At 37.9% G+C, this 23,383-nt stretch overlaps 1 protein-coding gene across 1 annotated transcript in view; it reads left to right on the top strand.

The window, feature by feature from the left end:
* LOC122792799 (extracellular matrix organizing protein FRAS1-like) overlaps positions 1 to 23,383 on the top strand; it is a 4,352,848-nt gene that overhangs the window by 2,982,461 nt on the left and 1,347,004 nt on the right. The gene's annotated exons all lie outside the window — the stretch shown is intronic.

Genomic DNA, 23,383 nt, shown 5'->3' with positions numbered 1-23,383 from the left:
AACACTGAAGGACTTTTACAAAAATCAGTTTGGATGGTTGATTGAATTTAAAACGAAGTGTAAAAGGTGTTTTTGTTTTTTTATTGCCAGGATGATATAAGGAAGGAAAAGAAATTAAAGTATGGAAATATGTATAGAAATATATTATTGGAGAATTTAGAGATGAATATTTTGAAAGTATTATCATAAAGAAAAGTAAATATGTAAAAGAAATCAAGAAAAAAGACATTACTATTTAAGTAGAGATTGTTTAAAAGGGAGATGGAAGGGGAAGTATCTACTTATTACTTTACCTTACTTTACGCAGCCCTTAGTCTCACCGATATTCAATCCAATCTATTGGCTAAACTTGAAACTACTTACAACAAAATAGCTAGATTCGCTGCCAACCTTCCTTATCACTCTCACTACTGCAGAGCTTTAAAAAAACTACAGTGGCTTGAGCTCCATAACCAACTCCTCCTTCCCCAACTCCACCTCACACAAACTGTCTTAAACCAATCCTCCCGCTGCCCTGCCCTCACGGACCTCATCACTCCCTATTTACCTAAACGTAACCTATGCAGCACAGACCTACACCTCTTAGACATCTACAAACCCAGCAAAAATATTGGCAAACTTTTATACAGCCACTCCATCACCAATGCGTGGAACAAACTTCCCCTTTCTGTAAGAACAAACGGCAACTTCCTTAACTTCAAAAAACATCTAAAAGACTTATTTACTCATTCCTGAAACTGTTCTTGTCCCACTCCCACCTAAACTACTCCCTCTCCTCTTCCCTTTCCCCTTCCCCTCTCAGCTCTCACACTTTACCACAACTATTCACTTAAGGTCTTTATGATATTCTACCAATCTTGAATTTCTTTCTGATGGTAATTGTAAGATGCTGTTTAAACCCTCCATATTCCTCTTGTATTCTAACTTTCTGTTTCTCCTGTGTGTATACACTTGTATGTTAATTTTGTATAGTGTTTTGTTTTTGTATTTGTCTCAAGTCTCCTCTGAAAAAGGACTCTGCAGCCCAGTTGGACCAATCCAGTTAACAAATGTCAAATAAATAAATTGTTTTGTGTCTTTTGGCTTTTCCCGGTTAGGGGGTCGCCACAGTGGAACTCCGGTCTGCTAATGATTGGCAGTAGATTTTTATGTACTGGCTTGCCAGGCCTAGCGCACAGCCTTCAATGAAGGAATGCCCATTCACGCATGTCGCCACACAAACGACGCTCTAATTGAGAATCGAACGGGCGACATCTAACTGTGTGGCGACAACGCTACTGCAGCACCACCACCGCAGTTAATAAATAAAATAAATATTTGGGTAAAATACTAAAGGAAGATCTTAGTATAATGAGGGAAATTAAAAATGTAAAATGACAGGTAAAAATAATACAAGAGAAAACTGAGTATTGTTGTACAGCATGCAGAAAATATGTATAAGAGTAAAAAAACGAAATGATGGAAAGTTAAAAAAAAATCAAGAATGAGTTAATGAAGAATTTGAAAAAGAAATTACTATTATTGAATCGGATATAGTACTAAGACTTAGGAAAGTAAATGCTGATTTAGTGTCCGGTCCAAATGGCATAGGGTATGAAATGTACAGCAGATTAAGGGATTGGCAAAGAAAAAGTTTTGTAAATGTTTTGAATGAATGGTTGAAAGTAAGGTTTGTTTATGAAGAGTTACGTAGTGGGATATTAAAGATTATATGGAAGAAAAATCTTAAGAATGAAATAAAAAATGGAGACATATTACATTAAATAATACAGATTATGAATTTGGATGAGAATAATAGAGAAGAAAGGATGAATGACCTTATGGAAGAAATATATGGTATAAAAGGGAAGGGATGGCAGGAATCATTACTGGTGGTTTGAGAAATTGTGGATGATAATACAAGCAAAAGGGAAGATCTGAAACTTTTATGGTAGGTGATATTACTGAGGTATCTGATACATTAGGATATGATGCGTTGTGGGATTTTATGGAAAGTACAGAATAAGTTATAGAATTATATGATGCGTTGTGGGATTTTATGGAATGTACAGAATAAGTTATAGAATTAGGATAGTGTGTATGTCAGCCTGTCAAAGTAATAGAGTGTGTGGCTGAGTAAAGAAAGGATGTCCCATGAGTGGGATGTTGTTTGCATTACTATTGAATGTGATAGTGAAGGAGCTTGTAAAATGAAAGATGCTTGATATGTAAAGCAAAACGACATGGTGATTCCAGTAGTTTTGACACATGCAAATAATGTAGTTGTGGTTGCTAAGGATAACATGGATGATTGAATTGTTGATTTTGTCTGTATGTTTAAAGGAAATGGGAATGACCTCGAATAAAGATAAAAGTAAACATTTGGGTGATGCGAAAATTGGGGGGAGGAGTATTTTTCATTGCATGAATATCTTTGTTAGGAATAAAATTTGGGAAAATTGTGTAGTTACAAGGCAAAGTGAAGGGTTTGATAAAATAAATAAAAGAAGCATGTCTTATGCGGAGGACTTGTAGATTAGCATTCAAGAAAAAGGCTTATCTTATGAACTCTGTTCTAATGGCAAAATAGCATATTTGTCAAATGTTTACATGATCCCAGAAAAGTATGAAAAAGGAGTTTTGCAGTTAGTGTTTTCTTTCAAATGGGGTTCAAGATTAAACCCAGTGAAAAGAGGTATGTACTGTATCAGCGAAGAATGAATGGGGATTGGATTTATTAAATCTAGTTTATTCTACTTCTTTAAACTTGAGTATTAAAGTGGGTAAATGAAGAGAATGATAAATTAATAGTGAAAATGGTTAAATATAAGTGCAAAAAAATGGAAGATAAGATAAAAATTATATAAATGAAATTAAAAATTATCAAGGGAAAATAAAAGCACAGAAAATGAAAATTGATGATATAGAGAATAGACGGATTTGGTCTAATAATATGAGGAAACATTATTATGAAAATCCATGGGAAATTTTACCAAAAGTGATAAAAGCCATTAAAGTAAGGAAAAAGTGGTGTACAGAGGTTGTAGAGTGTCAGGATTTCCTGTGGAGACTGGTAATAAATAAGTTACTGGTAAAGGGAAATATGCCATATAAATAGAAATTTGAACGTGTGGTTATTTTGGGGGGGGGCAACAGTGCATGCTTTTTGAGAAGTAAAAGTGTGGTTAAACCCTGGATAAAGTTGGGTGAAGACAAAAAATGTTTTGTGAATGTTAATGATGTAAATAATATAGCTGTGAATATGATAATGTATGGATGTTATAAAATGTGAGAAGGGTAGATAAATATTTTATGTAATAAGGGTTATTTGTAATGAAAGATTGAATTAAATTTTGTTTAATGGGATATGGATTTTGACTGATATTTTCTGAAAAATTATATTATTTGTAGAAGGAGTTGGGGTCGGTTATAGAAGAATAATGATGGTATATATGAAAGTGTAGATATGTGCCTGTAAATATGTATATTTTGTATTGTCTTGTGTTAATTGAAAGAACCGTGCTCTTTTCTGTAGGTGCCATGCAAATCTTTTATATCTACTTGAACTACCACTAACTCAAGCAGATAGGACCTCAGTTCAGCATCTCATCCAAAGGACAACATACTCAGGAGTGCAGCACCCCCTTTATGCTGCATTGCAGTGTCAGCAGTCAATCTACCTAGTGTGAGAATAGAACCCATAGCCTTCTACACAAAAGGTGTGTCCACTACCTGTTGTCATTGACACTGACTATTCATGCTAAAGGTGTCCTTGCAGTAAAAATATTGCCATCCCAAACAACCTTTGCTGTCATCCTGATGTCATTGAATATCTGAAGATCCTGTAGCAAAATATGAGCAGTGTGTGCTGTGGTCATCTTACAGTCTGAGTGTGCATTGCTGCTTTAGAGAAAACTGGTATATGTGGTACTAACTTGGTGAATTATTCATCGAGATGCAAATGGGTCAGACCATTCTGGTGTCAGTGACTACTCCTCTAAGCAAGAGCCTCATATTATTGCCCCCCCCCCCCCCCCCCACATCAAGCAGGGACAAAAAAGAACTGTACAAGCTGTGTTAGCCTGTTGCTCTTTGATGTCTTCCCCATGACTGATGTTTACATTTAAGTTGGTATGCAAAGTGTTGATGCCTTGGCATGACATATTGTATCAGAGATGCACAAATAAAAATTGCTGCAGTGTATGATTCTCCCTGCCCACAGCACTAATGTGATAAACCCGTGTTTACGATGGCTCCCTATTGTGATTCAGATAGATGTAATCCTGAATCTCAGAATTATTATTTAAAAAAAAGAAAAAAAGTAAAACTGTGGAACAACAAATACTGACAACCACTGTGCTCCTTTTATAAAGTTATGTTTTTGGAGGTGGCAGCCCCGTCTACATCCCCAAATGTGGAGGGTTGTAGCTGTACATCCCTGCTACTTACATTTACTTATTCTGGGTTTAACATAGCTATGTGAAAAGGGAGTACTCTGAGTCACAGAATCACTTTTTTACATTGTCAGTTTTGCTACTATGAGACTTGCACTTACAAATCTTAAGACACAAAACTGTTATGTGCCACACCTGGTCCCATAAAGGCTGGTATCTATGCTGTGTCCCCAAATGTGCCACCTGTAGATCGTGAGAGTCTGTGGAGGGATATGTTTTTCTGCAAGGCTAAAACTGTCTACCTTCTGCTGTTAACAGAAGAGACATACTGCTATGATGGTGGGTCAATAGTTCCAGAGATAGATGCATTATTATACAGCAGAAGGACAGATTTGGAGACTTAATATAGTTGAAGGGAAAGGTAGGTTGGTATTACATGCTGTACTTAAAAGAACAAGTAAAAGAACACATACAGTCAGTATACATCCTACACATAAGCACAAGTGTACTGCCTGCAGGCTACAGCATCTTTGTCAGGACCTATAAGTGTGTCTCGGGGAAGATAATAAACCCTGGTGTTAAATTTATAGTGCTACACAGGGAAACCCGGGTGACACTGCTACATAGTGTTGCACAGGGAGGTAGACACATCTGTGGGAGTAGTAATGATGTAGCCAACACTTTGTTAGGGCATGCACTCTCCATAAGAAGTAACAGATGTGCATAGGAATAGGTTGTTCTGATGTCGTAGGATTCCTTGTTACCAGTACAATCTATGCATACCTAACACATGCAGGTAGTACAGTTTGCAACCCTTATGTAAACGGAATGCCTGTGAAAAGCCATACATCCTTAAGAAGTTGGAAAATACTGCTTATGCACATACTTGCAGATTACTGTGTACCTTTTTCTAAACAGCCTACAATACTAAACAGTGCTGCTTAGACTTGCATTATAACTTCCAAACTGTGTTAGATTTTAGTTTATAAAATAGTGGCACATTTTAGAACTCTGCAGTTTTCTGACCTCTTTGTGTACTACATAGGCAAATAAGGCCAAGTACCATTGAACATCTATGAATTGCTTTATTTTGCTGCTGTACATCTGTTACAAAAAGACTTGGGCATATAACCAGTGACTTGTACCACAGGCCCATAGGTTTATGTACAATACCCGTTTGAGTATGTGCATAATGCTGCTGAGAAACAGTAGCTGCGCTACTTGCAATTCCAAAATCCTGTCAATTTGCTAATGGTGAAAGTAGCACCATTTTAATGTTCTCATGCAAATGGCTATTTCTGTTAATGACCAACAGAGAGAACACCTGCCTGCTGCATGAATGAGAGCAAGAGATATGCTTTATCTGGTATGACCTGGCTGAAGTTACCATCACCATGGAGATTAACAGGTCAGATGAGTTGTGTGATATGGTGACCTGCACGATCTTTATGCATGGGAAACAGATGTTGGGTATCAGTGATTCAAATGATATTGTGACGAGTGTGACCTTTTGTACTGGAGAATCAGGGTGGAGGTAGTAATCTTGCTAGTGGCAAATCTTGTCTCTAGCAGGAAAAATGTGCATGTGGACTATTGTGTGGTGCTTCTGTGTCATGTGAAAGTGATGGTGGTATGTACGTAATATGTCATTTACATATGTTGTGGGGTCCTGTAAGGATCTCGTACATGGTGGAGTTATGTTGAACTCTCTCAGGGCTCCACCATGCCAGCTGATGTGCCCCCACCAGGTGTATCTGAGTAGTATATATGTGTAGACCTGTTAACCTATGCACTGGGGAGAGACATCTGCCTGCTGCCTGGGGCAAAAATAAAAGGACATAGTTATTGGACTACAGTCTGTAACTGTTGTTCACTTAGGATGACCTTCCCATTATGTCATATGACCAATATAGGGCATCTTTTGAGTGAATTGCAGATTCACTTGCCTGGCTGCCCCACCATCAGGGTGCTAGAGGAAGAGAAGTGTGTCCCATACATATAGCTACCCTGGTCCATCTGTCTGTGATCTACCCCATCTTACTTTTTTTAATAATCCGTCACCTTTTTCCCTTCTCTTTGTGTAAAGAAAAGTGTCCTTTACCCCCACTCAAAAAATGGATGTTCTGCCTACCTTCTCAGCCTCTGCTCCTTTGTGTTGTCCTTCTGCAAGTGTCTGTGCTTGATTCCTTTCCCGCACTTAACTATACACCCATTTTCTCATTTTTAAATATCTGACAGGTGTCTATGGATATGAACATCATAGCATTGTAGTTGATGTGCAGCTGTGTGCCACTTTCTCTCATCCTGTTGAGACACATTTTAGTACGTACAGCATATCTTCTGCATATGCTGCTTTGTTCTGACATGCATTGATTTGTGAAGAAACATTTTCATCTTTCATGAGATTGATGCAGAGTGAAGCTTGGCCACTGTATCTGATGTGCCTTGTACTTCTATGTTTATGTTTTACTAAACAGATATATCTGATTGCATATTTACTCTGATGCATCTCAAAGTGGAACTGAATGAGACTACCTGCACAGAACTGCTACATCTTGTGTCAGGTATGTAATAGGTCTCTGTAGTGCCACACACTAACACAAAGCTGCACAAGTGTTATACAAATGTGCACTGTGAATCCCAGCCATTGTAGTAAATGTAGTGTAGGTCCATGGTACGAGTCTGTTCAATACAGACTAACAGTACCACTGCTTTCTGCAGTGTATATTAAAGCACACTGTTTTTGAAGTAAGACTGCATCAGTCTAACTTTTACATTGCTGATAGCATTGTTTTACACAGCAAATGTAACAGTGTTGCTGTACCATGGTATCCTTTTACTGAATGCATAGTAACAGCAGCACTGTTTTTCACAGTCCATATTAAAGGGCATCATGAGCAAAAACACAGTACTTCCAAATAATTTGCAAAACTAACACTTATTAGTGGAGCTGTTATGCAGTGTCTGTATATAATCATAATGTAAACATTTGTATATCATTTTAAATGTCAGCCAAACCTAGATTTGATACTATTTTGAAGCTGAAGCCTTTTGCTCTTCACTTTCACACTGACAGTTATTTGCTTTTTATGGTGACAGGAAACAAAAATACACTATTAAAAGATGATTTCATACAGCAAGATGTCTGATTGTATTGTCAGGTAAAATGCATGCATGTCACAAGCAACAAACAAAATGCAGACAATTTCCTTCCAATAGTGTAGTACAATGTAATGCTGGCTAATTTTAATAATAAAGGCATTGGAATTGTGTTCATTGTATAGCAAATCTCATATGCATTACACATTTGTTAGTGCTATCATTGCTGAAAGACCTTTTTGAAGTTGCTGACGCAGTTCTGTAGGACTGCAGTTTATTTAGTAAAACTCTGTTTTATTAGCTTATCTTTCCTGAAAATCTGTTGGAAATTTTAGTTGCATTGCATACGATCTATAAATTAGGTTCACTGAAGCAGTGTGCTGCTCGCATGTGTGTGCAAGCAACCCTAAAATTTAAACATGTAATATTAAGCCAAAAGTATTTTAAGACTAATAGGTTGGAAGTTACGGTTTCTCAAGAAGAGGCTTAATGTGGTGTGTAATTATACTGGTTGCTTTTATGAAGAACTTGGGTGGCAATAGGTTGCTGAAAAAAAGAACTCGCCAGACAGAGGTCTGAATTACTTTCCCCATTGAATGACAGCTACATTGGAAGCACCTGAGCCAGGTAGATTCATTGGCTAACTGCTTGTTGCTCATGAAATTGGAGTCATTCATTTACACTGACTTACATTACATCTTCTTGATTCATTCTTTATTGCATGTTCAGGGTTGGGGAAGCTGTTGCAGGTTTTGCATTCAGTATTAGCAGCCTCAGATGAAGCCCCACATAGAATGGTGATTGGACTGGAGTGTTATGCAGTGATGCATACAGACTTCTGTTTCTCCGCGATTGCTATTTCAAACTCATTCTTAGGGAGTCTGGGATTAAAAGTGAAGTACTGCTCAGTGTTGCCCAAGGGCAAACAAATATGGACTAAGGCAAGTGTTGCACCTCATATTGAAAAAAGAACTTAATTGTAGAACAGATCTGCTGTGTTACAGTGGACAAATAGTGCTACAAGCAGGTGTGCAGTTGATGTGGTGGATGTTGCCACCACAGCAGGATGATAGCATTGCACAAATTCATGTATATTCTCAGGTGCATTAAAGTGCTGCATAGCTGCAAATCCAGATAACATGCTGTGAGTCAGCACAGAGAATTGCCATCTGAGATCATTACTGGGTTAAAAAAAAGGAGGAGATAGGAAATTAGGACAAAAGGCGAATCGGAAGCAGAGGAAAACACACAAGGGTAGTCATAATATATAACTGGTAGGAGGGAAAGTAGAGCACCATTTTAGGGGGGTAGTGAACTTTTCAGTATATAAAGAAAGGCTGATGGGGTAGGTTAAGAGGGAAGGGAAGGTAGCATGGTCTGACAAAAAAATGCAGACAGGAGCAGTATACACACAGAAAGTAGAGATAACAGTAGATGCACACAAAATGACAGAGTGGACAGTTGGTGATGGGGAGAGTTGGGCAAAGAGAAACCTATATAGAATAATGTAGTCCAGAGGGCAACAAAAAACATTGGCATGCCACTGACCTGTCCTGCTGTGATGATATTGCAGACTGTGGGCATTAGGCACTTGGGCAAGGAAATAGCAGAGGAGACATGAAGATTCCTGTACATACAGGTAGGCCTGTCAATGAATTGCAAAAGGGAAGGGTGTAAAAGAGTGCATACCACTGCATGGGACTGATAGGCAGATGCAGGATGGTGTTTGGTGTGCCCATGCCCATAGCAGCACTGTGTACATGAGGGAGTTGTACAGGTGTCTGCTAACCTGCTGAAGAATGGGGGGAATGAAGCCACTGGTCATAGGTGGATGACTTTCACAGACTGCTTGGCACACGCATTCACAGTGCTTGCCATGGACCCCCAAAGAGAAGGAATGTCTGGAAAATGTCGGAACTCCTGATGTATATGTATGGTGAGAGGGGAGGGGATACAACATCCCAATCCATGTTAGGCAGAGTCCCTCAATGACCCTCTTCAAGAGAAATCTTGACGAGTGGATGGGAGATCATAGGTTTACCCCTGGGATCTCTTCTGTGTCCCTACTAGACAGAGGCACAGTAAACTAACCTCAAAAGGGCCATCTTCTGTGACCTACTATACAGAGGCACAGTCAACTAATCTAAAAGGGTGGCGAAAGCCAAACACACTCTGGCTAGGCTTATAAATGCCCTAGGGCAGATAGCCTAGTATTAACCTATGAACGTAATTACCTGGGATGGGTTGAAGGGTTAGATATGGGAGTTGGGCAAATAAGAACTACCAGAGTGTCATTTGGGGGGGGCACCATATTCATATTACCCAGATACGAGTATGTTGCGCACATGTACTTTTGTCCATTTCTGTGCATGACATGGAATGCTAAAGGCACGTGTGTTCTTGCTTCCATATGTTCTACTAGTGATGGGACCAGGACTATGGGATAGCACTTGTCTGTTAGTAAGTCTCCTGTAGATGATGATGGCAGTGTGCACATGGCACAGTCCACTACCATAGTAGCACTGTTTGCAGTACTACTTTGGGAAGGCTTACCAACATCACAGGTCCACGCAATGTACCTAGTGCAGGTTAACCTTCCTGTAACTTTGAACCTTGCTTGGTCTTCCAGTGAGTCTCTGGCCCACACAGAATCTGACATTCACACATACTCTAATGTGTGCTTACTACAGTCATGGGTAAGTTTGAGACACTGCCCTGACTTTGTATCTATCCCTAAACACTTGTATAAACCAGTTGGACACAATAGTTGTCAGTGATTCTGGCACAGACAGCTGGTGCCAGCAGCACTGTTGAGCATTTGAGTATGCTCCATGACTTATACAGTGACATGCAACACTTGCACAGTGGCAAATAATATGAGGATAATGAGCAGATGTTGCTGCTCAGGCCACTAGTGGCAGAAGTGGCCTCCATAGTTGCTTCGATCAGATACAGGGGAACTACCACCTAGTCTGATGTTGTAGGACTTGCAGTCAGGATGCAAGGTGGCTGGACAGAAGCCAGCCCTACTCTCTTGCACAGACTGCTGCTGAGATGGCGTCACTATCAACTTTAGCCATACAGCCTACCACACCTGGCCATCATTAGTATTATGGTCATGGGAGGTGCCAGTCCTTATGTTCAGTACCTGGAATTCTTCATCTGGTTACATGTAGAGATTCCTGTAGTTCTACATTCTTATTATCACCTTTGAGTATACCTGACCAAATTTGACACAGCTCTGTGAAACCCTGACATGATACACCCTGTCATAGTTCATCCAGCTGATGTAGTTGTGCATCTTCCCTAACACAGAATGCATCAGTACCCAAGACTGCAGGCCACCACAGTGGACATTACCAGCAGTCACAAAAGAGCAGATCAACCCTACTACTGGAAGATGTGATCCCTGACTGTGCCACCTGCTAGCAGTATACATGGCTACCAAAGTCACCTCTCCGGATCCATACCCCTTATTACATTGCTGTCAGCTAACCCTGCGCCTTCTAACCAGCTGCACTATTTAATGACTGTGGCATGCTCATCCCTAAACTGCATAGAAATTCTCATGAACAGCTTGGCCAGTCTATGCATTGCATTGATGTGGTAATGCACATATCATTTTATTTGTGTTGTTTTTTTCATGGTTCATAGTTGTGGACAGGATGCTTTCATTAGACTGATCATTGAGTATAATGTCATTTTCAGTATGTACTTTTCCAGACACTTGTCAGAATTAGAACAACCGCAACACTTTCTTGCTAAGAAAATCAAGGACCTAAATTGCTAAAACTATGCACACTATCTCAAAGCCTTGCCCCTTTTCTTAGTATCATACAGCCTACTAAGAGACAATCTCTGTCTCATGTAGAGCTTCAGGTATCATAAACACCTGCTTAAGGGATCTCAACTTGATTGATTTGCAAACTAAATAGAACATTTTGGAGGGATAAGTTTGTATAACAGAGAATTCTGCTTCTGTAGAACAGTCTTCCACTCCACATAAAGAAAAGTACTTCTCTTACTTTATTCAAATGTATTTGGGAGAAGTGGATGAGGATCTGCAAATTCACTCACAGTTTGGCACCCCTTTCCCATATGGCTAAGGGAAACATGTAAATGTCCAAACATTGCATTTCACTCATTCATGGGTTATTTGCATACAAAATATAAAGGCTAAAAACTGTCCTTGGATTGTAAGGTACTTACGAGCCTCACAGATCAGTAGACTAGTTATCTAGTATCTGTGCTTCTTCACCAGTGCTTTAATGCTTTGCATCAACCTTTATATTCTTTCATATGTGATACTACTGCTGTCTATTCTCATCCCCATACTGTACATCCTGCCATTCCACTGCTTGTCCTACTGCTGTGGTGGGCTGTACCGATATGTATCCTAGCTGTTGTAGCCATTTCAACACTGTTTTATTATGCAACAAAGCACATATCCCGTAGACTTTGCTGCAGGTGTCTAGTGCAAAACCGCAGTGCCCCACCTGACATGTCAAGGCAGTTGAAAGTCTCTTTTCAGTTGTCCAAACATGCTTCATAATATTTCATGTGTTTTGCATGGTTTGTCTTGTATTCTTTCACTGTCATTGTCTGGGGAAAGGAGATGGTGGTCATCATCCATGACTCCAGAACATGTCTGAATCTCACCCTCTGTTTCATGGGGAGGGGACCTGAAAATAGATAAGCTGTTGCCAGAAAGCATCCACACACATAGAAAATGGAGGGAATCTTCAAAAGGTTTCTTCAAAATCATATGTTTGAAGAACTAACATGATGTAACACATCTGTTACAAGACTAAAGTTCAAGCAACTGAAGCATATTTTCATATGAGATTGGAACAGGAGAAAGAAAGCTTGGAAGGGATCTTCATATCCAAATGCAGTACACAATGAACAAACATTGTGTAACACATCTCCCTCCAGTTTGGTCGCAGTCCAGGCAAGTAAAGGATGTTTTATATGAAACTGTTAATGTACATTAATATTTTAATTTCTTTTTGAAAGGAATATATGTGCAAAAACTTTAAGTATGGCATGATTTGCTATTGATAACTGTATAGAACCATCATAAACAATCTTTTGGGTATTATGGTGTTGTTGCTAACTAACTTGTATGCCACCTAATTCTTCTCTGTAAAACATTATTTCTTGTGTACTAGAACAAACTGTCCAATTCTTATTTGTAATGTACAGAATGACATTTTGTGAACAAGAACAAGTAATGTCCACTCTTCCAAGATAGTTGCATAATGATCAACAGCTTAATTTTGTCTCTGCTAGTGTGAAAAAAGAAACTGATAAGGCCCAGTAATTCTGCCAGTTTTGGTAAAATTAATTTACTTGCTAGAAAGTACTGTCTAGATGCCAGCAAGGAAGAAACATAGAGAGCCTGAAAGGTAATCAACTAGAAAAGGTGAAAAGAAAACAATGATTGGGAAGAATCCTCCAGTCATTAAGCAAAAAGCAGCTCAGGCTCCATCTTTGGTACAATAGATGGCTTCCAGTAGCTTAGAGGAAAAATAAGTCAAATGTGCTTAGAGATGATTAAATTAAATGAAACACTGAAGGAGAGTATCACCTCAAACAGAAAAAAGGCTGGAAAAATGAAAGAAACTTTAAACAGGTATTCAGATAAACTGATAAAACTGCAAAAAATCATAAGTCAAAATGAAGAAAAGGCTGGCTGAGTTTGAGACTGCTCATGAATAACTGTTTCAAAAATGGTAGAGGGCAGAGAATATAGAGATAACCTGATATTTTCTGTTGTACCAGAAAAACTGGAAGAAACAGACTGTATTAATTTTATGAAAACACAAATAAGTAACTGGACTGGTATTCCACTACAGGATTTGTTAATTGAAAGGGTACATTGTGTGAATGCTCCAAACCTGGCCATGAGAAAACAACCAAGACCTGTATTAGTGAATATGCAATCCTGCCATCAAAAAGAGTTGATCCTGATGAAAATGTGGCAGTAGGGCAAAATATTAATTGGACACAGTAGAGTGTTCATAGTATTTATATAAAACAATTCAATATGCAAATTGTATGTTATATAGAAAAGCATTTGCAGTGATTGTTGTATGTGATAAAGGTAATAAGTATTTATTTTTTCTTTTTTAAGAAATGTAGGTATTAGGCTGGACAAACGCAAATTTAAGTTAGTAGGCTGAAATGTTGGGTTGTGGGGTGATAGATGGGATTTAAAAGTGCACTGATTATAGTATATGTAGAATTGAAATGTTTTCTTTTACTTTTGCGTAGGTGACTGGATTAATGCCTTTGGTTTAATCTAATGACACACTTTTTATGTCACTAGGTGGACTTTAAAAGTGAGAGATCACAATGTAATGAATAGTTTTATTGTAGCAAATAAATGTTCAGTTTGAGCTGAGAAATCTGCAGCTAAGGGAGCTGTGCATTCTGTTTTTATGTTACGCTGACTGAAGGTGAAGGCAATAAATCTGGAGAGCTCTGGGCATTGTCTCCCAAGAAATGTAAACGTATAAGGTACAAGGACCAGAAGCTTAGTAAATAAAGTCTGAAATTATTGGAAGTGAATAAGAGCACTTTAATGCATTTGCTAGAATAGGTTTAACTTCATCTTGTTTAAAGATAGGTAGTGCACTTTTTCTTAAGCCCAAAAATCGATGTTTTCTGAAAGTGTTGTTCACATCTCGGAGGGGGAATAAAGATAAGACATGAACAGACATTGATTAGTGTAAGTAGGAGCACAGACTGTAACATGCGCCTTAGCATGGATAACCTTAATTTTAGATTAGTTAATGCTTGTGGGTGCAGCTGTCAGTTTGGGAAAGTTGTTCCTTTCAGGGGGGTTAAAATTCATTATTTGAAGATGTACATAGTTTTGTGTGTTTAAGTTAATCGTGTGTGTGTGTGTGTGTGTGTGTGTGTTTGATGGTTTTCACTAAAACAAAAAGTCTTGTAAAATTTGACATAGGCTCAAATGGCGATGACAACAAACAATTGTGTAAAGAATCAACCTGCCAAACATTAGTGGATACGCTTACTACAAACGCTGGAAATACACATTTAAAAAGTTGTCAGATACAATAGATGGGAATGATAACATTTTATCATAACAGCTTCTCTGTCCATGTTATTTTGGAATGTGAGTGGCCTCAAAAGGTATATACAAAAAGGTAAGAGTAGTAATTATATTTAGAAATGCAGAGTGCAATTAATGCAATAGGAGATGCATTTAGAAAGAACTGAACATGAGAACTGGATTTAAAAAAGGATTTCACGGTGGATATTCAGTAGAATTTCAGGGACAAAGGATAGGGGAGTACTTATATTTAATGCTGGAGGAGCTCCAATTATAATAGATGAGGAAAAAAGATAATAATGGTATCTTTGTTGTAGTAAGGGGCTGCTAGCAAGAGAGGAGGATTATACTGGCATATATTTATATTCTACCTAAAACTGTTATTATAGAGCATTAGAAAAGTTTGGGAGAAATAATCAGCGTTGGGCAGGGAGTATTACTTATAGGTGTGGACTTGAACTTGATTTGCACCAGTGAGGATGTATCGGGTGGGAACTAGAATGGAAAGTATCACAGAAAAGGGTAGATATCTGAAGAAATTTATGAAAATAATTTGTATGTTAGACGTGAGAAGTAGTAGGAGCTAATTGGAGAGAATTTACATATTGTTCCCCAAGGAATAATAACTGGGCTAGGCTAGACTAGACAGAAATTTATATTTCACAGGAACATGTGCATTTAATTGAAAGCTCTGACACAACCAATAACTATTTCAGATCATGCACCAAAACAACTGAGATAAAAATATAAGAGGGTAATAAAGTAAAAATGAGACACTGGTGCTTCCCCACCTGCCTATTTTTAAGGACTGGGTATTGGCAAGTATTTGAGAGTTATTATGGAAGCTAGAATTTCTTTTCAGATGTTAACACTAGTGAGTAGGATAAAATTAAAGTGGAATTTAAAAATAGCATAGAAATAAAAGAAAAAGTGATATGGTTAAAAAGTAACACGAATTATTTAGAGGGGCTAACAAAGGTTAAAGTATTGCAGAATAAGGGGAATCACACAGAACAAGAAGATTTCTAATTAGAAAATAAGGGAGGATCTGGATAATATGCATGAGTTTAGAAAGATTGTTGTTAAGCAGCTGTTTTTTTGATAACTCCAGAGCATATCTTTAGATAAGACTTAGCAAACAGAAATTAGAAAGGGTTGTTCCCAGACTTACCCTATTACAAGGATAATAACCAGAGATCCTGTAGAGGTATAGGAGTTATTTCAGAAACTTTATGAAAATTTATATAAAGCAGATGAACATGGAAATAAAAAAAAAGCAGAAGTGTAAAAATTATGGAAAACTTAAATATGCCAGAGTTAGTGGGAGATATAAAGCTCAACAATTAACATTAAGAAAAAAAGAAAATAAAAACAATTAGCATTTAAGATAGGATGAGATGAGGTTAAAATGGTGACATGCAATCAATCTGCAGGAAAGTCTCCAGGAATAGATGATATTCCTGTGGACGTTTGGAAGCTAGGAGGGAAGAAAGTAATAAAGATCTGGTAGGTTTTGTTTATCAGTATTTTAAAAGGAGGGGAAACACTAACATCTTGAAAGAAAGCTGTGGTGGTTGTATTACTGAAAGATTGTAAAGACCCATCAGATCCAGCTTTATATAGACCCATTGCAATTTTAAACCATGATTATAAAGTGTTTGTCTGTAGTAGCTAAAGGAATGGCAAAGGTGTTACCAAAATTGATAGATAAGGATCTGTTTAATTTTGCGGAGGGTAAGCAATCATTTGACAACATTAAAGGAAAAATGATGATCCACAGGGAAGCAGAATGGAAAAACATACTGCTGCTGTTGCTGGGTCTTGATGCTGAGATAGCATTCAGAGTAAGCTAGGATTTTATGAGTAGAACAAAGGAAGCATTTGCACTCACTGATACAATACTAAGGTTAGGAGGATATATGAGGGATAAGAGGGTTTGTCTCTGATAAGTTGCATATTTTTATTTATTTTTATTTTACATTTGTTGACCGGGATAGTCCGACTGGATGCATGTCCATTTTCAGCGGAGACCCGGGGAGAAAAGCTCCAAGGGTAAGCAGATACAGCATTACATAATACCAGCATTACATATTACAAACAGACTATTTACAGAGATTACATAAGTAAGCAAGTTAAACAAGTTCCACAGGTTACAGTTAGTCCTGAGCACAAGTCAGGATTAAATTAAATTACACAGTAAACTGGTTAACAGATTTTTACACATTCGAGTTAGCCAGTCTTGATACATTGACATAGCCAGTTAAGTGACAAATGTTGTTTGAGTCTAGTTTTAAATTGACCTAAGGTGGAAAGTAAGGTAATATCAGCTGCAAGAGAGTTCCAGGATCTACTTACAGAGTTTGCAGAGAGAGAATCACCGGCTGTGTTATTCATTTTGCTAGTCTGAATTAGTAGTTTGTTGGAGGATCGAAGCGGTCTAGGATTGTTATAGGGGGTGATAATATTTTTAAGTGCAGGAGTATTGTCCGGATTATAGAGGATTTTATAGGCCATAATCAGTTGGTTATACTGGATTAGGCTGGGTAGTTCAAGTCAACCAAGCTGATTTAGATTGATGCAATGATGTGTCCTAAAAGGCAGCCCAGTGGCAAACCTGGCAATGTGGTTGTAGCAAATTGAGAGTTTGTTAAGGACAGTCTTGTTCAACTTCGAGAGTAGAGGGGATGCATACAGAAGGGTTGAAAGAAGGTGAGAGTGAGCTATGGCAATTTTAGCTGGAGGGGTTAGGAAGGCTTTTATTCTGTAAAGTGACCCTAGTTTTTTATTGATGGTTTTGATAGTTTGGTTAACATGTAGGTCAAATTTAAGATTGTCTATGATGACACCTAATAGTTTTGTAGATGGTCAGGGGAGATTATTGTGCCATCATTTGATTTTATGGTAAAGGTGAAAGCGGTAGACCTACGTGTTGGTGAAAATAACAGCATTTTAGTTTTTTGGGATTTAGGATCAGACGATGTTCAGAAAGCCAGTTTTCTATTGTATTAAAGGTGGTCTGGGTAGCTGACCATAACTCTACTGGAGATGTGGCTGAGCAAATCAGAGTAGAGTCGTCAGCATATTGGATACAGCTGACTTTTGGGATGACAGTATAAAGGTCATTAATGAAGATGGAGAACAGCAAGGGCCCTAGTATAGAGCCTTGTGGTCCTCCGAGGGTGTTAGGTAGAAGGTTAGAGAGTTTGTTCTGCCAGAGGACAGCCTGCTGTCCACCATTCAGGTAGGATTGAAACCATTGGAGGGCTCCAGTATCTAGACAGAATGATTGCAGGGTGTGGGTTAAAAGTTGGTGATCAACCATATCGAATGCCTTGGAAAGATCCAAAAAGAGGGCTGAGGATATATAATTATTGTTGCAATTATGGTTTATGGTGTTAGTAAAGGCTAGTAGGGCTGAAGTAGTGCTGTGATGAGGACGGAAGCCATGCTGAGTGTCTGCCATAAGGCGATTTTGGATTAGGTGGTGCATGAGTTGTCTATGAATACATTTTTCCATAATCTTTGCAAGTGGAGAGAGTATAGCTATTGGCCTATAATTGGAGAATTCAGTAGAGCTGCCTCCTTTGTGAAGTGGGATTACATAGCATATTTTCCAGATGGTGGGAATTTTAGCTTCTACTATGGTTTGATTGATTAGTATTGAGACGAGGTAAGCAATAGCATCAGCTGATTTTTGTAGGTACTCGGCAGGGAGTTGATCAGCAGAAAGTGTAGTGGGTTTTAATTTTTTGATCAAGGTATGGATAAGTGAAGTGGCGACTGGTTGGAAGCTGAACGCAAGTAGGTTTCTAGGGGTGCTACTTTCAGGACCAGGGGAGCTAGGAGGTAGTTGGCTAGCTAGGGCTTTAATTGTCTCAGTAAAGAATTGGTTAAAACTATCAGAAACATCTTCAGGGGTTTTATCAATAGTAGCAGCAGGGATTGAGGTTGAAGTTTGTCCAGGATGTAGTAGATGATTATTTAAACCTGCCCAAAACTTCTGAGGGTTATTTTGATTTACTGTCTGTAAATTACAGTAGTATTGTTTTTTGTCTTGTAAAATTGATTTTTTGGTTTAGTTCCTGGATTGCCTGTATTTAATGTGATCTTGAGGGTCTTTAGAAGAACGCCATAAAGCCCATGCTTTGTTTCTAAGGGTAATTTTGAGTTTAGACTCTATAGAAAGCCATGGTGCAGTTTTTGCCTTGGTTCTCTTTGAACGAACAGGTGCATGCAAATCAAGGATCTCAAGGAATTTGTTGTTAAAGTATGCTACTGCTTCCTCTAAGGGGAGGTGTTTTAGAATAGACCAATTACATGAGTTTAGTTCTTGCTGGAATTTGGCAGGGTCAAAGTTTTTATTGTTTCTAACCTTTCTGAGTAAGGGTTGTTGGGAATTAATGGTTTTGTGCTTAATTACATATGTGAGAAGGTGATCGCTTAGGCCATTAAGGAGGGTACCAGAGGTGTACAGTTGGGGGTGACTGTTTATGAGTACCCAGTCAAGTATACTTTCTTTTGGTTGGGTTTACCTATCCTGGTAGGGGGTGGATATGATTTGTGTAAATGCATGCAGGTTAATATGGGTGGTTGGGGATTCTAAGGAACAGGTGCCCTAGTCTATGTTAAAGACTCCAAGTAGTAGGGTTTCTTGGGGGTAGTGACATGATAACCAGTGCAGGATATCTTCAAATGTAGATATATTGTTACCTGGGGGAATGTACATACAGATGATATTAATGCATTTATTTTTATTAAGTTGCAATTTGGTGGCAAGAATCTCAGTTATTAATCTGAGGAGGTTGTATTACATCTATGGTGACATTCAACTCAGATTTATAGAGTACAGCTACCCCACCCCCTTCCTCGAAGCACGATCCAGCCTGTGTATGTTGTACCCAGGTGGTAACACTTCATTGTCTTTAGTGTTAGGTTTTAACCAGGTTTCAGATAAACAGAGAATCTCAGGGGAGTGGACATCCAGAAGTGCATGCAATTCATGTACCTTGTTATTAATGCTTCTAATATTGAGATGACAGACTAGGAGAGAGTTAGTTGGCCTATTAATTGTAGGTTTGTAGCTTAGATTACAAGTAGAAGGGGTATGTGCATCTGAAGTGAGTGGGCCAGGGTTGGGGTGAATATCACCTCCCAAGTATTAAGTTGAGTCTATACTTGGTGATGAACTTCAGGAATTTGTTTATTAGTTTGTGGTAGTGTTTGGATCTAGAGCTAATGTGCCTGGGGTTGAGATGTTGATAGACTGAACAAGATGTTGGATAGGATCTGGTACTGTAAGTATGGTTGAAGGTGGAAGGATTTACAGCTGGGGTGATAGTATGGCCTTTTGGGACCTGAAATCCCGTAAGAAACTGGTTTTCATACAAGGTAAGGAGGTATGGTGTGAACAAGAGGGGTGTGAACAAGAGGGGTAGTAAAGCGGAGTATATCATTATATGTGATTCAGCTAGTGAGTGAAGGAACTGTTTTACCTGGTGATGCAACACCAGAAGATAGAGTGGTGAGGTAAAGGTACTGGAAGGGGGATGGGAGAATGCCAGATGAAAGCTAATAGGTGCTATTAAATGTAGGTAGTAGAATAGGGGTGGGTGGAATTATCCCAGATGAAAGCAGATATGATCTAGAAAGTGGGGGAGTGGCTATAGTACTATAAATTTAGAGGTACTGGGGGTGGGAGGGAATTGGGGGCAGGTAGAGGAGCGAAGAGAGCCCGAGCGTAGCGGGGCTATTGCAGTTTACAAGGTTTCCTAAAGTGTCCTAAAGCTGTAAGGCAAGTATTACAGCTCTAATGTAAGAGTCAGTTTACTGCAGTTACAGGGGAAGGAGGCAACCACTCAAGTAGAAACAAAGAGCCCTATGGCTGACCAATATGGTGACCTGCTTAATTACAAAGCACTGTAAGTGAAAGCTTAACAAATGCTTTTTGTGTGTAACCTACTCTGTTTAAATGTTGAGAGAAACTGATTGCAGTCCTGTAGACACTGTTTTGTAGGGAACTGTAGAGTTCAACTAGGAAAAGAGAAAAGCAGAAATTCTTGGGTAAGCATGAAGACAACAACAGGCAGTTATTATATAATAATGCATTCAGAAAGGTTTGGTGGGGGGGATAAAGTAGCATACTTCAGAATGAACTAAGATTTATAGCTAAGAAACCTAAGCAAGAGAGCAATTCAGTAAATAAACACTTGCCATATGACATATGAACAGAGGGCCATGTAGGGGTGCCCTCTTTCCTCTTTGTTTGAATTATATTATATACTATAGTAATTATTATTATTATTATTATTATTATTATTATTATTATTATTATTATTATTATATACCCAGTTGGAACAACCCGGTTAACAAATGTAAAATAAAATAAATAAATATTTAGAGGTATTGAAAAAGAAAATAAGGGACTCATAAGTTCGTGGATAAAATTGTTATGGTAATCAATAAAAGTTAGCTTTATTTTCAGATGATGACATTTTGTACCTGTTAAAATCACAAAATGACATTTCAGTACTGTGAAACATTCTGAGACAGTTTCAAGTCTTTTCAAGTTAATATATATATAAAATTAATGAATGCAAAACAAAGGTTATAGCTATAAACTATTTAGCCACACATGAATTGGTTCAGCAACACCCATATTTATAGGAACACAATAAAGTTAAGTATTTTGGAAAATGGGTTAAAAAGGATTCTATTGTGGCAGCTAAGGATATGTGGGAAGAAACTAAAAAAAGATAATACTAAAACTTAGAAACAAAAAAAATCCAGTTTCTGGGTATGGATTGCAGGATACAAGCAGTAAAAATGTTTTTAGTCTCTTTAGTTTTATATACAGATCAGGCATATTTTAATTAAACAGTGGAAGAGTTTTGGATAGCAATTAATAAAACGTTGAAGGGTTTGTCTGGGAGAAGAAGAGGGCAAAGGTCAAGTGCAATAAGTTGATCCTTCTAATAGAAAAAGGTGGTGTATGATTTCTTGAATGGAAGGGATGTTTTAGAGCTGTACAGTTAAAGCTCATATAACAATCAGAAAGCTGTAATTCAATGAGGAGAGGGATGACAAGGAAGGGGGGGGGTTCAAGAAATAAGGAGGGAGTATGATTTTGGATATAGATCCTTAAGGAGAACAGCAATAGCCGTACAGAGTATTACTTTCAGTAATCTTGTCATTGTCAATGATTTAAAACTGTATAGCTCATCAGATAAGGAACTGAAAGAACAAGTGCAAGTTGTCAAAACTTTTTCAGATGATATAAGAATGTCATTTGGTCTTGATAAATGTGCAAAAGCAACCTTTAAAGCAGGAAAACTGCAGCACCAAGAAAACATTAGTTTGGGACAAGAATGTGATGTAAAAGAACTTGAGCAAGAAGGAGTGTACAAATATTTGGGAATTGATGAAGGATGAACAATAAAACACTAACAAATGCGAATAAAACTTAAAAACATAAAATACTTCACAAGACTTAAATTAATCCTGAAAACAGTGTTGACATGTAGGAATAAAATCTAAGCCATAAACCAATTTGCTCTTCCTGTCCTTACAGTTTTGGAGTGATTGACTGGCCCCAAAACGTGTTGGATAGATTAGACAGGAAAACAAAAAGGATGCTTCATGCTCACCGAATGATTTATAAAAATCAGTGCATACCAAGATTATATATTCCCTAATCTGAAGGAGGGATGGGCCTCCTTGAAATTGATTATATGTATATATCTGCAATCGTGGGACTCCACGCATATCTGCAGACCTCACAAGACCCAAACGTTGTGAAAGTTTTGAAACATGGGGAGAATAAATCTAAGATGACTTATCTGCTTAATCTCAAGCAGGAATAGAAGTCAAACCAGAAGTAGATAAAAATCAGGTGGCAACTGAATGTGCCAAAAAATAAAAGAAAGAATATAAGGTGAAGGATCAGATGAGAAGGCAAGAAATGTGGAAAAAAGCATAAATATAGTTGCAAGTGTAGAAAACTTCTGGAAGAACCTCATTTTGATCAGGAACGAGCACAGGAATGGTTAAGGAGAGGCGGATTCAAACCAAGAGATGAAAGGTTAATATAAAATTATAAGGAAACAGTGGGAGGATATATGTATGGCTGCCAAATATAAAGTCCAGAAGATTTAGGATTTGCGTTTGGAATTGCTTGCATACACATTTTTATACCAGAAGCAGACTCCCAAGTAATTTTTCCTCAGGCAGCTGACAAACATTGGACAACATGATGGAGAAGAAAGGTAACTGGGAACATATGTTTTGAGAGTGTAATGAGTTGGCAGACTATAAAAATTCCCTACAGAAATATTGGGAAGCATCTAAGGAAATATATATATTTTTTTTAGCTGGGCTATAGGATATGAATTGCCTAGGTATAATAAGGCCTTGTTAAGTTTAATTCTGGTGGCCAAGAAATGCAATTAGTAGAAAATAGAAATCAGAGTCTAAATCAATTATATTTGAAATATTGAATATTGTAACAGAGGTAGAAAAAATGAAAATGGGATCTTTAGAAAAGGGTAGGAGCAAATTATTTAGAAAAAAAAATAACATTTTGTAAATAATATGTGCAGAAAAATGTTTTGGAGTAGAATTGAGGTTTAAAGGAATGTGAACATTTAGCAATTTAAGTACTGTTGAATTTAATGTAAAAAATATAGGAGGCACCAGACCAAGGCAGGTGAAGATAAAGTTTAATTTTAATCCAGAAAGTACAAACAATGGTGAGTGCTTTCGTAGCAAGAGCTACTTCATCAGACAGCTAAAATCATTACTCACTCATATTTAAAAGTTACAAATGTGAGTGAGT

This window comes from Protopterus annectens, chromosome 2.part0 (genome assembly GCF_019279795.1).
Source record: "Protopterus annectens isolate FY-2018-M chromosome 2.part0, PAN1.0, whole genome shotgun sequence".
NCBI lineage: Eukaryota > Metazoa > Chordata > Ceratodontiformes > Protopteridae > Protopterus > Protopterus annectens.
This window is presented reverse-complemented; position numbering and strand designations above follow the sequence as displayed.